Here is an 8,796-nt window from a genome sequence, read left to right as displayed (position 1 = left end):
AATAATCTTCTCCAGGGCAGTCCCTGCAAGTTCTCTGGAAACTTATTTTTATCTCATCACCATAAAACTACGTTTGAAGTAATTTGTCTTAGTCCCCACCCAAATGTGTCCACTGCTGAAGTATCATAGAGACCTTGAAGCCGACCTAGTAATGAGACGCTGCCTTGGATGGAGGAAATTTGACCCCTCTTTGGGACCTGACATTCAGGTGGACCTAGGAAGTCAAGACGTGAGTGGTTCACTTCCTCTATCACCCTGGCTCTCCTGGACACATAATCACACAAAAAGGAGTAAATAAGGCCAAAAACTAAACAGACAGTTATCTACTGGCCAATGAGCCCAATGGCCTGTTGGACCCATAGGGTAACAGTTCTGTAATGGAATGCCAAGCTATGCTTTAGCCAGGAACCCAAATTCCAAATTAGAAATGATGATAAGAAACAAAACACGGGTTTTCCCCGTGTTGGTGACTTCAGCCCGGTCCCTGGGTCCATTTCCTCAAGAAATCAACGAACTGCTTTTTCTCTTTGGTTCTGCCTTGAAAAGTCTTACCATTTTTTCTTTTTATCAGTGAAAAAATAACTAGTACTTGGGGCTTCCCCCATGGCTTAGCAGGTAAAGAATCTGCCTGCCAATGAAGGAAATGCGGGCTCAATCCCTGGGTTGGGAATATCCCATAGGAGGGCGTGGTTACCCACTCCAGTATTCCTTGCTGGGAAGTCCCATGCACAGAGGAGGCTGGCAGGCTACACTCCATGGGGTCACAGAGATTGAACATGACCAGGCAACTGAGCGCCCACACAGCCAACACCTTCTCCCGAGAAGCCCCGGAGCACTGTGCTCGGAGAAGGGTGCTGTCACCTTCCAAAGACACATTTGGCAGGCAGGAAACCAGGGGACTGGGAATGTGTGTTCACCACTGACAAACCTCAGGGTGGGACTATCCTGGCTGGGAACTTCACGGGTTCCCTAGTGCTCTGTGACTCTTGCTGCCGATGGTGGTGGATAGGAGCGAGGACAATTCAAGGTTCGTGACAAATCCTTAATTTAAACATTTAAACAAGGATGCAGTTGGTGTAGCCTGAACTTTGACCTTCATTTATTACTTTAGTGTGGTTTAGTAGAGATTTTTCTAGTACAGTCACTGCGATGCAAACATCCTTGGTTTGCTCTGACATTTTCTCTTTGGGGATTGTTAACTCTGACATGGTTCCTTAGTAACCAGCCAAGTTCACTGGTAGCATGATGGTTACCTGGAGTAGATTCCCTGGAGGAAGAGGCCACAATAATCATGAGTGACTGAGGTCAATCCTTCCTTGACTATGTCTTGATAGGGAAGAAATTTGTCTTATATTCTTTCATCAGTGTTGAAGTAAACATAAGTGCAAATCTATCCCCAACTCCCCATTAACATGTAACACTTTCTATTCCATCTGACAGATTATTTAAAAACATACAGATCTAGGGTTTCATTTCAGATAGCTTACCCAAAATAAAAAAGTGTGTGTCTTTGGAGGGTCTGCTATGGGATGAAACTTGGTAGAAGTGAATCTATGTATTTTATTTAACTTTGTTGGAAGCTCCATAATCCCATTGTGAGAGCACCTAACTCTTAGCAGAGATGCTCAGCAAGAAAGGAGAATGTGGGGTTTTAATCTTATTTACGCCCTCCCTCCCCCTTCTGTTGTTGAATTCTATTTGCATTGCAGAGATTGAGTTCTCAGTTCAAGTACGTTCTTGCTAATAGAATAGATGTGGGTGAGAATTCTAAATCCCCACACATGTTCCTTGCAGTTAAAAACCAGTCTGCTTACTAAATACTCTTTTTTTTTTTTTTGTTGGCACTCCTTCAGTAAATGACACTTCATGGCAGGGTGACCTGTGCAGTGAATGTCAGAGGAAGTGAGACCAGGTCAAGGGGAGAGCTCCCTTGAAGCTATTGGTTAGTTTTAAATTGACCAAAGCTGCAGCAAACAACTCCATCATTAATCTTAAGGGGCAAAATATAGATGGTGACAAAGAGCAGGAGTTGGTTTAAAAAACACCAACACCTGTCAAAATGTCTCCCTTTTTATCATTGAAGAGTGATGGTTTGAGGAGGTATAAGAACTTTCTCCAATTTAGCAGAGCTGATCCATTTTTATTTTTTTAAAGGAAGCTTTTATCCTTAGTTTAACCTGATAGAATGACGTGATGTCTAATATACATCGTTTTTACCCCTTGACACCATTTATCACATAACAAACTGGGTCTTCCTATCAGTCACTTTAAAATTTTTTCCTCTGCAGCATTGCCATCGGCTTTTGGCACTTTAATTTAACCATAGTTTAAAAAAAAATAGTAAAATAAAAGATCTTTTTTTTTTTTCCCCACCTTGATATAAAGATGAACCAGTCAATCATTCATGGAGTACCCTGCTCACATTTGATGGTACAATTTCAGAGGTAGATAATTTACTTTTGATGCTAATTAATTACAAGTAATCATAAAAACAAATTAAAACCACTATACTTATTGCAGGTTTTCTTGTGCTCCTGAAATAATGCATTTTTATGCATCTGTTTACTTGCTTTGTAAAAAAATGTAATAATCTATATTCATAGAAAAACAACTTTAGAGCTCTGCGTCAAAGCTGTAAACTGTTATTGGTTATTTGGGTTTTTTTCTCCCCTAAGATATTAAAATGGAAGAATGAAAGTGAGCCATATCAAGTGAAAGAGATTAATGCATTTTAGGACTAACGTAAAAGCAGAAATTGAGGATTTTTTTAAATGACTGTTGTTTATTTCTCTTTTTAAGAGACCGAAGTATTATTTTGCTTCTGAAAATTAGTAGGGAGATGGAGTATCAGCAGGCCTTGAAAAGATATAAATTTCCAAGAGATTCTTCTACATCTTCCCTGCAAGGGGAGGGGATGGTGGTTAATCTCTGGGCTCTGTTTTCACCAACAAAGAAGGCTTTTCACCCCATTGGAGAAACGCAGTGAATGGAACTATAGTGTATCAGCTGCAGAATCACTGTGTTCTGATTTCTCAAGCTGCCCCTCCTCCTTCTCCCACTTCCCTAAAAGCTCTCAGGGAGGCAGCAGAAAGAAGTGGAACTGGGTGACTCAGAAGTCAGGGGACCTGGGATTCTGGTGTGGACTCCTGCCATCTGTCTCGTAAGATGCAACCCCAACGCAAAGAAATAACACACTACTCGGGAGTGCTTCCCAAGGTACCCTAGCAGCCCTCCTCTCCCTCTTCCTCCTCTTCATCATCATGACCATCACCACTCCCTGAGTAGCTCAACCAGTAGAGAATCTGCCAGCAATGCAGAAGGCCTGGGTTTGATCTCTGGGTCAGGAAGATCCCCTGGAGAAGGAAATGGCAACCCACTCCAGTCTTCTTGCCTAGAGAATCCCATGGACAGAGGTTGCAAAGAGTTGGACATGACTGAGTGACTAACACACACACGTGTACTGAGTGTTACTGATAAGTACCTATAGCAGTGGCATCTCACTTAGTCAAACTCCACCCCCACCCCCACCCATCTCTGCAAAGGCACATTCTCTTTTCCTGGAGCTTTGCAGGAGTCGGTGCTATCCCTCAAGAGTGAGCAATCTCGGGGAAGAGAATCTGAGGGCTTGGTTTGCAGGTTTCAGCCCACACAGCTTCCTATGGAATTTCTTTGCACAACTTGCTTATGGTTTGTAAGGCACTGCACACCCTTTAGGCTGGAGCCAGTGGGCAGAATTCTTTGTTCCATGGGGATGTGCAATATCCTTCCAAGATTTTCACCCTTTGTCAACTCAGCAGCCATTCCCTGCTTCTCTTCCCCAAGTACACTCTGCATCCTACCTTCTCATTATTTGGATACCTGCTCCCCTTGGGAGGCCCAGTTTACACTTGGAGATATTATTAGGTGAAGTTGAGACTTGTTGAGGAAGATAGTTTACATCTCTTCTGACTATGTTAATATAGTTTAACCCAATAGCCACTTCCAGGGTAAACCCAGGGTGATTATAATTTTCATACACACACAGTACCCAGTCCCCAACCCAAACCAGATCCTATCTCAAGACATGTGTTATGTGTTAAGTTTTGGGGTTAAGTCCTGTTTGACCCTGAAGAGGTCTCTGGAACCTGGTTGTTTGATTTGTAAATCTTGGGACTATCACAAAGCTGTTAGAAGTCAGCCAGCTTTAGGGGTTTTAATTTATATTATCCATATATTAGTTAACTGAAGTCTCAGTTGTTAATTTCAAGTCATTGTTTTTAAAAAATTATTGCCATTTAGAATTTTTATTCATTTTCACAAAAATATATTTGGTTTATCAACATAAATAAATTTGCACATATGAGTGTTTTGTTTGCCCTTTTTTAGTCTCTGAAAATCCTAAAGAAGAACATGTCAGAACATATATGATGACCCCTATTTCTAGACCTGTAGAAATACCGCAAAGTCATAGATACTGGGAGGCAATGTGGCAGAGTGCTTTGCAGGCAGGCACACCTGGTCTTACCTGGCTGCCTCCTACGCGTGACCTTAGATAACGTCATCAGTACGGACTTTGGCTTCTTCCTATGGAATGAGGGGGATGAAAGAGCCTACTGCAATTCCTACGAAGTTTAAACGAGGTAACTTGAAAGTGCAAGCAGAATGTCTGGTGCAGAATTGGCACATGATAAATGTTCTTTCCCTTTTCTTCCGCCCCCTGACTTTCAGAACACGGAGCAAAGAGAAGGCAGTATTCTCTGTTCCGACAAGTCATCTTTGAATTAGTCCGCAGTATGCTTTTATGCCAACCACAACCTGACTTCATCCATCCTCTTTCTTGTCCCTCCACACCCTGTGCTTTCCCAAGGAAAGAAGCAAGTCAGGCCTGAATGGTTCCCTCTAAAGGTGGAGGCTCCACCAATGTCGACCCTCAAGGGTCTACCAGACCCCACCCTCTTCTCCATCGGGTCCTCTCATACACATCCTGCCTGGCTCCTGCATTTACAACCTACAAGTTCAGTGACCTCCTTTCTGTTTCTGGTGGAACCAAAAGGAACGGAGGAGCAGAGATTGGTAGGCTGGGCTTGCCCCATTTCTTAAGATCTGTGTCACTAGCCTGGGCTTCTGGAGGCTTTCTCGTGAAGCAGGGGAGCGTAGGTTTGACATACAGATCACGTCTAGCTGGATCCAGCTTCCTGGCTTGACATTTTGGTGGCTCCTGCACCTCCATCCTTGCGGTAGGAGGTGCGCTGAGAGACAGGTGGCAGCCACACCAGTGATCCGGTTGTATCTCATTTCAAGCCAGGAATAGGAGTGCCCAACAGGGAGAGTGCTTCGGGCTCCTTTCTCAAACAATGTTCACGTGTTCTAGATTTAATAATACCCTAAAGGCACTGCACACAGGGCCTTATTCTCATAATCATCAGACGTGATGGGAAATCTAATCAACCAGGTTTCTTTTTCTGGCTGTTACTCCACTGAAGTAATAAAGTTCAAGAATTCCCTGCCATTAATTTTTTTAAAAAATCACAGACTGACTAAATGTTTCAATTGTCTCAATATCTGGAAAATGAATCTATGCCTAATGATTGACAAGAAAACCCCTTGGTCCCAGAGCAGAGAAGATGGCAGAATAACCCATCTAATTCCACTGCCTACATTCCCCACCATCAACGTACACATTCACATACCTTAAGGAGACAGAGTCATGTCCTGGTTTGGAATCATTCTCTCAGGGGACTGACCAGTCAAGGGAAAATTCTCAGTGCACTGTAAGTAGCCGGCAAGAGACAGGAAATCACAGCTAATATGTGCAATGTTTTCCCATTGATGGGTATTTTTCTTATCTAATCTCAACTAATATCTAAAGCAGTTTGTGGTGGCCTGTATTACTATCCCAATTTCACCGATGAGGAAACTAAGGTTTAGAGAGGAGACTCAATGTTCCCAGTAGGAAGTTGTCAGAAGCTGAATGTGGTCTCCTTGGATTCCAAGCCCTGCATTTCACCATGACACTAACCACATGACTTCAGTCATCAAAAGCTGATATAGCTCAGACGAGTGAGCCAGATATTGAGGATTTTGCTTAAAGTGGGAACGGAGCAACTCCAATATGCTTTCCAGTCTAACAAAGACTCAGGAACTAGCACCAGACAAAATTGTGATATTTACATTTGGAGGATATTCTCCATTTTCAAGGCTAATTCACCTCCTACTTGTTTGTTTGGTTTTTATTTCCTCCTTCTTTATCCCCATTTCAAGTACCCAGACAAGAAGCATGAATGGGGGGAAGACAAACAGACCCTCAGTCCTGAAAACCCATCACTTCTATAACCTGCCAGGGCATTTTCCTGTTCTCGGCATCAAACTGCCTGATAGTCTTGCTCCAAGAATAAAGAGCACAAACCCCTGTAAATCTTGAGTCTTGGTACAATCTGAACAACTTCATAAAGAGGAATCAAAATAAAGCCATAACCTGGTTTCATGGATGACAATACCTTGGCTAATGACTTATACATTTGTTAAACAGGTGAATACCAACACATGGTTAAAGTTGTTTAGTTGCTCGAAAACAGCAAAAGAGCCTTCATGCCAGACCCTCAAGAAAACATAATCTTCTAGAGAATTTTCACTCCAAATGGCGAGCAGGTTGTAGAGAAGACAGCAGTAAACAAGACAACAAAGTAGGCTTAGGTCAAGTAGATAAAAATCACAGTCTGACTATTTTGTTATCAGAGCATTACCCACCATGGACTCTCCCGGAATGACTCAGGCTTATTGGGAATCTTCTAGAAAGGAAAGAATAAAACAGATGGAGAAAGGCTAAAGAAGAAGAGAGGAGGTTTCTGGCTATAAGGAGAGCCACAAACCTAAAAAACACACAAAAACCAGAACAGGTACCACAAACCTTCCAAAGCAGAGGCCATTGTTCAGAAGTGGTGAAATGGTGACATTTGCTCACCCTGAACTTGGAAGTCAGGTGAACAAGAAAAGCTGACACGTGAGACTGATGAAAATGAAGTCGAAGTAACAGATGTCAGGGTTTGATTTTGTTTAGTTTTGGACAGGGTGTGAGTAAAATTTCCACACAAAAGGGAATTTTGGGGAGCTCTGGTCAGATAGCCAGGACTTTGGCAGAAATACAGAGACAGGATCTGAGTTGAGGGCTTCTCTTTGGCATAAGGGCTTCCCAGGTGGTACTAGTGGTAAAGAATCCTCCTGCCAATGCAGGAGACATAAGAGACACAGGTTTGATCCCTGAGTCAGGAAGATCCCAAGGAGGAGGGCATGGCAACCCTCTCCAATATTCTTGCCTGGAGAATCCCATGGACAGAGGAGCCCGAACGACTGAAGTCCATGGGGTCACAAAGAGTCGGACTGAAGTGACTTAGCACACACACACACACACACACACACTTTGGCATAAGCAGAGGGAGGCAAGGCGACAGCAAAGCTTAGAAAGGAGACCACAGATTCTACAGTGGAAGTGAGTGGACTCTTTGACACTTGTGTGTTCAGGTCATTCTTGGTGGTGATGGTGGCTTAGTCACAGTACCTTTTTCAGAAGAAGTGATCCAGAACTTTGTGCAAAGCCCCCAGTTGGGGTCTCTAGTTAGAGGATTGGTTTCCTGGTCTTACAGGATATCCTAACATAACTCATTTTCTTATAAAGCTTAAGTTATTAAACAAGTGAAAAGCTGTTTGACTCATTCATTCACTGTTTTTTATTCTTTGGACCAACAATTGTTGAATAAACACCTCATGCCAGTATCTCCTGCTAGATGCTCGGAATGCACATGCAAGGAACAAATGGTCTCTGCCCTTTGAGAGGGAGAGAGCCCCAGATTCAGATAATTATACAACATTGTGAGAAATGATAGAAGAAATAGCTAAGCACTAGAAAAGATAGTAGGGCAGGAAAAAGCCTGAAAGAATGGGAAAGATTTTAGTAAATACTTGCTGGGCAATGCAACTTTTTTTTTTTTTTAGTTCGTTTTTAATTGTGGTGAAAGGTAGTTACAGTAAATTTCACAAATCGTTACGGGTTCAGCTAAACTTTTAAGTGCATATACCCGTGTCATCACCATTCAGATGAAAATACGAATACTTCTCCACCCAGCAGAGAGAGTTTCTTCCCTCTCTTGATCCATACCCTCCCCCCAGAGGTAACCACTTTTCTGACCTTCACCTTAAATTAGTTTTGACTGACTTGAACTTCACAGAAATGGAATCACACAGTATATATTCTTTCTGTCTTTCTCTACTCATCAACTCAAGTACAGTCATCCAGATTATGCAAATATCTTTATACTAAAACGAGGTAGCAATGGAAGTCATTCCTGGATTTTAGGATTTTCTTAAGGGGAATTAATTGGCTAAGAAAAGGGAAACAGATGGTGGAGTGGAAAAAAACTTAAAAGTTTAGATTCAGTGGGGGTGGGTTTCTGTTTTGAAGAGGCTACTTTCTAGCTGTGTATCTTGAGAATATCATTCTCTGAACTTCAGTTTTCTTTGCAGCAAAATGAGGATAACAACCACCGCTTACTTTATGGAGCTGTTAATACAATGTATGTGAAAAATCACCATTAAGTTTTAAAGTGTGACACAAATAGATTTTTTAAACTGTTTTTATTTGTTTATTCTTTGTGGACAAATTGAGGTCTGTGTGTGTTTACAAATGGCTAAAGATGTGCAAATGACAATTTTTCTATTATGCCTTTTACAAGTAGGCTCTTAGTAATCAATTGAGTTTTATTACTCAAATGCAATCCAATTAACATTCAACAATTGCCTTGTTAAATTTAAAATCTTATTCTA

The sequence above is a fragment of the Muntiacus reevesi genome, chromosome 4, assembly GCF_963930625.1.
Source record: "Muntiacus reevesi chromosome 4, mMunRee1.1, whole genome shotgun sequence".
Lineage (NCBI taxonomy): Eukaryota > Metazoa > Chordata > Mammalia > Artiodactyla > Cervidae > Muntiacus > Muntiacus reevesi.
Note: the sequence above shows the minus strand (reverse complement) of the source record.